The 8,163-nt window shown below is 44.7% G+C and overlaps 1 pseudogene; it reads right to left on the bottom strand.

The window, feature by feature from the left end:
* Positions 1–1,491: 1,491 nt before the first annotated feature.
* Positions 1,492–5,053, bottom strand: LOC119347864 (annotated as a pseudogene).
* Between the last annotated feature and the right edge of the window lie 3,110 nt (positions 5,054–8,163).

Here is an 8,163-nt window from a genome sequence, read left to right as displayed (position 1 = left end):
ATGGGACTAAACAAGTCGTCCGAGTAGACGTCTGTGTACACATCGGAGTAGTACTCCCAGGTAGGAACCAACTAGGTTAGCTCTTGGGCAGTTTAGCTCCTTTATGTACCCATGTAATCCCACAATGTAAAAACCACAACGAAAAGCAGATCAATACAAAGAAAAGTAGCAGGCTCGACACGAGCTTGTGACTATCATCAAAAATCAGTTTCGTTTCAGTTTTATGTTCGCAAGTTGTCGAGAGAGGTTCCGTCGAGATCGGCTTGATACGATCCAAAGCTAGCCCAGGTCGCTAGTACGTGTGCGTGTGCTACTACTAATCAAGCTGGCAGCCTGCCTGCTTTGTTGCTAGCTTGCTAGCTTTGCACCTACGGGTGTTGTTCCTCCGGTGAACTGATCTACCGATCTAAAGCCAACAATTGGTATCAGAGCCTTGATGATCTACGATCTACGATGACGGACAGCGACAAGGAGTCGGTCAAGTCCGGCAACTGCGGTCCCAAGACGAACAAGAACGGCAACAAGGTGAAACAGGGCGGCAAGTCAGTGATCAGTGGTGGCGGAACGGGCGGCACCAACGTATAGGCGCATCACAATATCCCCATCCAGTACCCGATGCTCACCGACGCCAACTACGGCGTGTGGGCGGTCAAGATGAAGATTATTCTCCGAACCCTTCGAGTGTGGGAGGCCATCACGGACGACAACGTCGACCAGGAGTGCGATGAAGGTGCCATGGCCGCCATAGCCCTGTTTGTGCCGGATTCTGTACTGATGACATCGGCGGAGTTCGAGACAGCAAGAGAGGCGTGGAATGCACTCAAAGAGATGAGGATTGGAGAAGATCGCGTCACGAAGGCTTGGGCACAAGTGCTGAAGCGCCAATTTCACAAGTTGCAGAAGGAGGAAACTAAATCGGTGAACGACTATGCCATGCATCTGACTACATTGGTGGGAGAGATTCACGCGCTTGGTGCGAAGCTCGAGGAGGCCAAGATTGTGGACAAGTTTTTCAGTTCGGTGACTGATAAATTCACGTACATCATCGGCACGCTCGAGCAGCTTTACGACATCGACGACATGACCATAACGGAGGCGAACGGACGGTTGCGGACATGGGAAGAGAATGTTCGTGGTTGTCGGAAAGGCAAAGGAGGAGGTAATGACCAACTCGTCAGCCCTCCAATTCTTGTAGTCCAGTTGATAAGTGACTTCCTGGAGCATAGGCATGTTCTCCTGCACCAACCTACCAACGTCATCCTTTCTAATTCCCACGCTTGCATGACATTTCAATTTTTCAAGCATTGGCAGCACTCCCTCTCCTCTACAAATGATCTCTATGATGCTTGTCTCCAAATATCTCAACTTCTCAAACTCACCACTAGGAACAGTATATACTAGTAAGCAGTTACTAGTAAGCAGTTACTTGAAAATCGGATGCTTCGACCACCTCCACTTCAAACCATAGGTAGGAGAGATGCAAAACACATAAGAAATTCATCCATGATGGTGGCTTGGTTAAACAGATGCCACTCAATGATAGCGTACGCAGCTGTGAGGAGGGTTTCCACTCTTCCCAACTGCCAGCGTGAACTGTCTCCTTTGGTTCAGCCTTTTTTTTGAGGGATCCTTTGGTCCAGACATGATCACTAGATTCTGGATTTTACCCAGGTTGCATAGAGATTCTAGCAAAGCCTTATGTGTTTGCTTGTCCATATCATCGAAATGGATCACAAGCTCCCTCACCTCCTTCAGCTTACCCAGGTCTCTGACAAAATTTGAGCACTTGTCCACTAAGGCTAGCACAAGCTCTTCTAGGGACGTCAGCTTTCCTATCACACCCATCATTCTTGTGCCCCTACTGGTATACAGGCACATTAGTTTGCTTAGCTCGCCAATAGATGGCGGCAATTCTTTTATGCCACTCCGACGTATGTCCAATGTCTGCAAGAACTTGAGATCATGACCTATTTTCCTTGGGACCTCCGCAACAGGTGTATTAATCAGCCCTAGGTACCTTAGCTGAACCAACTTTCCAAGATGCTTAAGACGACAACCTTCCACAGAAAAATTACAGTGATCAAGAACTAGTACACGTAATAATTTAAAGCTCAAAAGCTGGAGCAGTCTACTATCAGTGCACAAGATAGCACTAAATGACCTCACTTGTCCCATTTCCATGCTAATCGGGCTGTGCTCTGCACTTCTTCTGTGGGCGGCTAGTCTGCGAAAACTGCTGCCTGTACTTGGTAAACATGGGCTCTGCTCCAGCTCAATACCATGTATTCCAACAAATCTCAATTCACTTGAGAAGTTCCGGATTAGATCCAATATCATGTCATGAACACGACAAGAATCTACGATGAGGCAATCAGTGTCCTCTATCAACCGAATCATACTCCTATTTGCAAGCTGATTGAAATAGCTCTCCCCTACTTAAAATAACCTTAGCCCTGGTTCACAGGGACAAAACCTTCGGCAATCCAGATCCATATCAACTCATGTTTCCAAATCAAATGTTCTTCTGGAAACATGCTTAGGTGCAACAAACAAGTCTTTAAACGAGAAGGAAGATCGTAAAAGCTAAAACACAATATCTTTCTCATGTTCTTAACAACTTCACTGTTTCCATGCCCAAATCCAATAGACTCATACACCTTCAACCAGTCCTCCCGTCGTTTACCAACAAGCAAGCTAGCTATTGTAATGATAGATAAAGGCACGCCACCACATTTCCCTAAAATTTTGTCGGTCACTTTAGCAGATTGAACATATTCAGCGCCGCATATTCTTGCATAGAATAACTTTCTGGAGTTATCCTCTGAAAGTGATTTCATGTTGTAAACACCACCAATTTTTTCAGCAAGTTCAGAATTACGAGTAGTTGCAATTAATCTACTTCCAGTGTCACCATCCACCAAAGCGCATTTAATAATTTCCCATGTTTGTGTATCCCATATGTCATCAATAACTATCAAGTACCTATTAAAACAAAAAGTATAGTATGGAGTGTATAGCATCAATAACTAAGAGGTACCAAGAGGCTTGAATTAGTAAAAACAAAAAGCTAACAAGAGTATATAGCATCCATCAAAGATGAAAAGCTAACAGGGGTGTATAGTATGCATTAAAACAAGCATGGCAAGTTGGCAACCCTCATCAGATCCATAAATGCATTAACAATCATAGTATAACCTAGTTCAATGTTTTGGACTTTTTTGTTCTGGTGCTTTGAATGCTCATTCATTCCAATAACTCTAATGCTTTGAGAAGACGGGAATGAGAGACTTCCAAAGACACAGTTCTGCTACCATGACTGCGTTAACCCAAGAAAACTTACTTGTTCCATATTATTTCTGGACCATAACAAAAAACAGAGAATATGGGACTAGGTTCCTTTCTTTGATGGAAATACACAACTCTGAATATGACACATGTAGAAGAAATGTGTAACTAACTCACATAGGCAGAAACATTTCAATCTTAGGTCTTACTCAGATAGGCAGAAATGTGTACCTAACTCACATAGGCAGAAACATTTCAATCTTAGGTCTTACTCAGAAATGTGTACATATCATTTTTGGTTATGCTGTGCATTAAGATTAACCATGCCCAGATCAGGTTATCTGGATTAAGTTGAACAAACAGGTCACATAAGATTGGAGATACAAATCTATACGACACAGCTTGACATAGGTACAAAGAAAGTAATGACTAGCTTAGGGTAGGAATGTGTACCTCTTTTCCTTGAGGAATTCTAGCATCTCATCGGTGAGTTGCTTTTCATCCATTTTTGAGCCAATGATGTTTATGTACTTTTTCTTGTCAAGATCATAGAGGATATCCTTGAGAAGTTTCTTCATGTCAGGATTCTGACCATCTGGAACAAAACACCCACAATCAAATTTCTTGTTAAGCTTGTCATACAATGCTTTTGCTACAGTTCTCTTGCCCAATCCTCCGATCCCAACGCCAGAGACTGTCTTGAGATTTTTCTTATGGAGATCATTGGCCTTGCACAATCTCTTCGTCAGCTCCTCAATTGCTTTGTCAATGCCAACAAGGGCAGATACCTTGCTATACATTGCAAAGTGACGAGGATCGACTGTACTTGTCACAGGATTAGCAACAACATCGCTGATTTTGTACCTTGCAAAACGTTCATTACCTAATTTGAGTCTCGGTGTCTTCCATGCCATTGACAAATTTGTTGCGAGCCTTGAACCTGGTGATCTTGTCAGAGGCCTTCTTGACGAAGTCCTTGAGAGGGTTGGGCTTTTTCGCTAGCTCAAGCCCCTCGACGCGTCCGATGAAGGAGTCAAGGCTATCTTCGATGACATAAGACAGATCCCTGACTTCGTTAGCCCACAGTTTGACCTGTGAGTCAAGCTGGTCCAGTGGCACATCGGAAACCTTCTCAAGAGCAGTCTGCATGGTCTCAAGCTCTGCTTTGAGATCCCCTATCCCCTTCTTGACAGTTTTCTTCAGGTTGTACTCCTCGAGTAGCAGCTTGCCCAGCTTTGGGAGGAGGGTGGCCAACGCCCCCGTGGCCGATTCCATGGCGGCAGACTGTCACTGCCCCCCAGCCCTCTTTCTCGGGCCTGCTTGCTTGTTGTTACTGCCTTGCCTCTTCCACCCATGGTTTGCATATCAGATTCACGATTCAGTTAAGAAGAGGATTAGACCAGTAACTAGGCAGCTGGAGAAGGAGATGGATAAGAAAAAGAAAAAATTACCTTGAAGGCTCTCGATTCACCGTCTCCCCCCGCTTCTTGTTTCTGCTTTGTTCTTCCGCCTGTACATCACGGTCAAATCGAGGAGAGGGTTAGTGAAAGAGAAGTAGCCAGGCAACTGGAGAGGGAGATGGATAAGAAAAGGAAAGAAATTAGCACTTGGATGTGAGTTCCACCAAGGACGATTCAGATGAACTAGCAAATTCGAGTGGAGCAATCTAAGCTAGCATGCGATGCAACAACAAAAAGAAGAAGAAGAATGCAGGGGAGGCTTCTGTAGGAAGGCGCAAGGAAAATGCAGCTACTCAAGTCCACGGTGAGTCAAGACCGTGTGAGGAGCAGTTGGTGAGGAGTAAAGAGCTGCAGGAAATTAAATGATCCACCCACCCTCATCCAACATTTATCAAACCTGCTGCATCTATGGATTGGATGGGTCCTACGTGTCTTCAGTCCACAGTAACACACTGTGCAATCTGTGAGTCAGTGGTCTGCCTTGCCTGATACATTATATGAATACAGTTACACACTGTGCATCTATATATGTTCAGTTCCATCAACTTAACTACACTTTCTCTCCATCTATGTTCCATACAGGACAGATGATTATTATACAGCCAAAAGAAATTTAGCAAGATGCGCAATGTCTTTGGACAAATAATTGCATGGCAAACTTGATTTGCATCAGAGAACTGAGCAGAACGCTACATTTAGACGCAGATGGAGTCATGGAGATCATTTAGAATGATATTCAATCAAACCTACCAAGTGAGAAAAGACAAGCTAGATAGATAGGCTAGATGTCAGGAAAGGACGATGAGGAGTGAATGAGTCTCTGCCGTTCACATTGGTGTGCATGATCATCAGTACTATCGAGCCATAAGTGGTGGCCCATGCATGCTCACTACCTACGCAGCAGGAGCAGTACGGTGTACTGTAGACAAATTAAAGGAAGGCCGCCGGCTTAAATGCGTGCGCCACATGAGAAAACTGACGCAAAATCAAGTAAAATTTGTTGACAGCTAGACATGAAGAGCTGCCATATGCGTAACAGAGATTGAACAAAAACATCTACTCCGACGAGTATTGAACTAAAACCCGACGAGTAATTTTTTGACGAAACGCTGTCGGAGCAGCTTTTCTTTTTCATTTATAAGAGGAAAGGTGTTACAAGTATGTGGTCGGAGCAGGCCGCTATACATCAACTATGCCAACAGCCGGCAACCCAGCAACATACATCAGCACATAATTCAGTCTGGCTCTCGAGGTCTGTCCAAAAACAGCTGAAACCTATGACGCCCAGCCTGGTTCCATATCCTAAATTCATCAATCATCAAGTTGAAGACCGCACTGACGGTGGACGCCTTGCTTTGGAAAATCCGGGCATTCCTCTCGCACCATGTGAACCACCAAATTGCCACTGCCAGACCGCCCCAGCCCTTTGAGTTGGTCAGGTTAGCGTTCACCACGTTGGACTCCCACCAGTCAGCAAGGCTGGTTGTCGCCGCCGTCGGCGCAAGAGTGGTGGGGAGGTTGCAGCGGTTGAGCATCAGACTCCATAGAGCTTGGGTGTAGGAGCAGCGTGCTAGGAGGTGATCAGCACACTCGTCCGCCGCCCGGCAGAGAGAACAAATTGGGTCGTGCGGCCATCCTCTTTTCTGCAGGTTATCCGCTGTAAGACATTTTCCTAGGATCGCAAGCCAAGCGAAAATTCTGCATTTTAGCGGAGCATCAGCCGCCCATATGTGTCATTGACCGGCGAGGCGAGTACACCCCTCGATCTGCACGGCATATGCAGTGACCGAAGAGTAGGCGCCATTCGGCGTCCATCTCCAGATCACTGAGTCGGGAGTTCCCAGCAGCAAGTGCACATCAGCAACCGCCTTCCAGAGCTTTGTGTATTGGATAATAGCTGCTGGCGTAAGAGGGCGACGCAGGTGTCTGATCCAACGGCCATCTTGTAGGGCTTGGGACACCGTGAGGTTTTTGCGAGTGCAGCAAGCAAATAGGTCCGGCGCTGCACAACTCAAGGAAACCCCATTCAGCCAAGGCTCATACCAGAACTTAATCCTTTCCCCATTTCCGAGAACGAACTTGACGGATGCATTGAAGAGGTCGTTAAGTTTCTTGTCCACTGTCATAGGTAGGCATGCCCATGGCTTGTCCGGCTCGTTCCAGGATTGCCAAAGCCAGCGAAGGCGGAGTGCCATGCCTTGAGCTTGCAGGTTGGAGATCCCAAGTCCCCCATACATCTTTGGCCGACACACAAGCTTCCAGCTCACCAAGCATTTGCCCCCAACGGCAACCCCCTTGCACTCCCAAAGAAAGCCCCTTCTTATTTTGTCAATAAGTGAGTTAACGACCGCACTCACTCCATTTCTAGTGGATAAGTGAAATTCTTCTTTGGTTTTATCTAAATGAATCCTACATGTTCCCTAATCGCTGTTGTAAACTGGTCAAGAGTCAACTTAACACACACATATTATGCTCTAGAACCCATGGTTGGACCTATTCTTTTTTCCAGACTTGGGACCAGCTATGCAATTATAAGTTTTACCTTAAATATACAGTAGGACTCCCTCCGTCCTATACTATAAGACATTTTTTGACACTATACTACAGTAAAAAAACGTTTTACATTATGGGACGGAGGGAGTAGTATATATCCGGATTTCCAGACTCACACTTCAAAAACAGACAACAATAAAAAAACAAAGAATAATGACAAAAGTGTTTTTCAATGATTTTTGATTTTTATGTTTTCACTTTGTCGAACAACTGAGAAACACAAGACAGTAAAGTAGAGATTTTAACATGTTATTCTCATTCTATAATAAATCAATCTATTGCTAAGCAAAAAAAATTGTAACTTTTGAGTTTTGTCAAATAAATCACTCTAATGCTACGGCAAAAAAAAATTATTTGAGGAAATTAAGCCCCAGAGTAGATTGGTCTTCTAACTCGCAACAAGATACTGGAACGCTTCAAGAGTGCCACCAGCCTGAAACTGAATGAACAAAACATTGAGGAATGTATGCTGGACCTATGTGTGGCACGGCATGGTACATATTACATTGGAATGACGATTTGATTCCAATGTCATTCCAATGTAATTCGCAAAAAAGAAATGACAAAAAAATATCACAGAACAGTATAGGCAACACTGAAATGCATGCCTCTTGTTTTTCAACGAGACCTCATTGGATCCGCCATCTTCATATAACTGAAACTGATGAAAGCATGCCGCACATGAATTAGCTAGAGGAGTTGATGGAATCACCGAGTAAGCTCGATAACTGTCATCCAAACATGGTCATACTAATTCTGGAATTGTTTAGTTCAATTATCGATTAGACGTTGTTTCAGGCTTTCCGCAGAACCACCATTCCACTCCATAAGGAGTATCGCCATGTAGAATGCATTTCAACAAACA

Source organism: Triticum dicoccoides, unplaced genomic scaffold (genome assembly GCF_002162155.2).
Source record: "Triticum dicoccoides isolate Atlit2015 ecotype Zavitan unplaced genomic scaffold, WEW_v2.0 scaffold7767, whole genome shotgun sequence".
Lineage (NCBI taxonomy): Eukaryota > Viridiplantae > Streptophyta > Magnoliopsida > Poales > Poaceae > Triticum > Triticum dicoccoides.
Note: the sequence above shows the minus strand (reverse complement) of the source record. Positions and strands in the feature narration are given on the sequence as shown.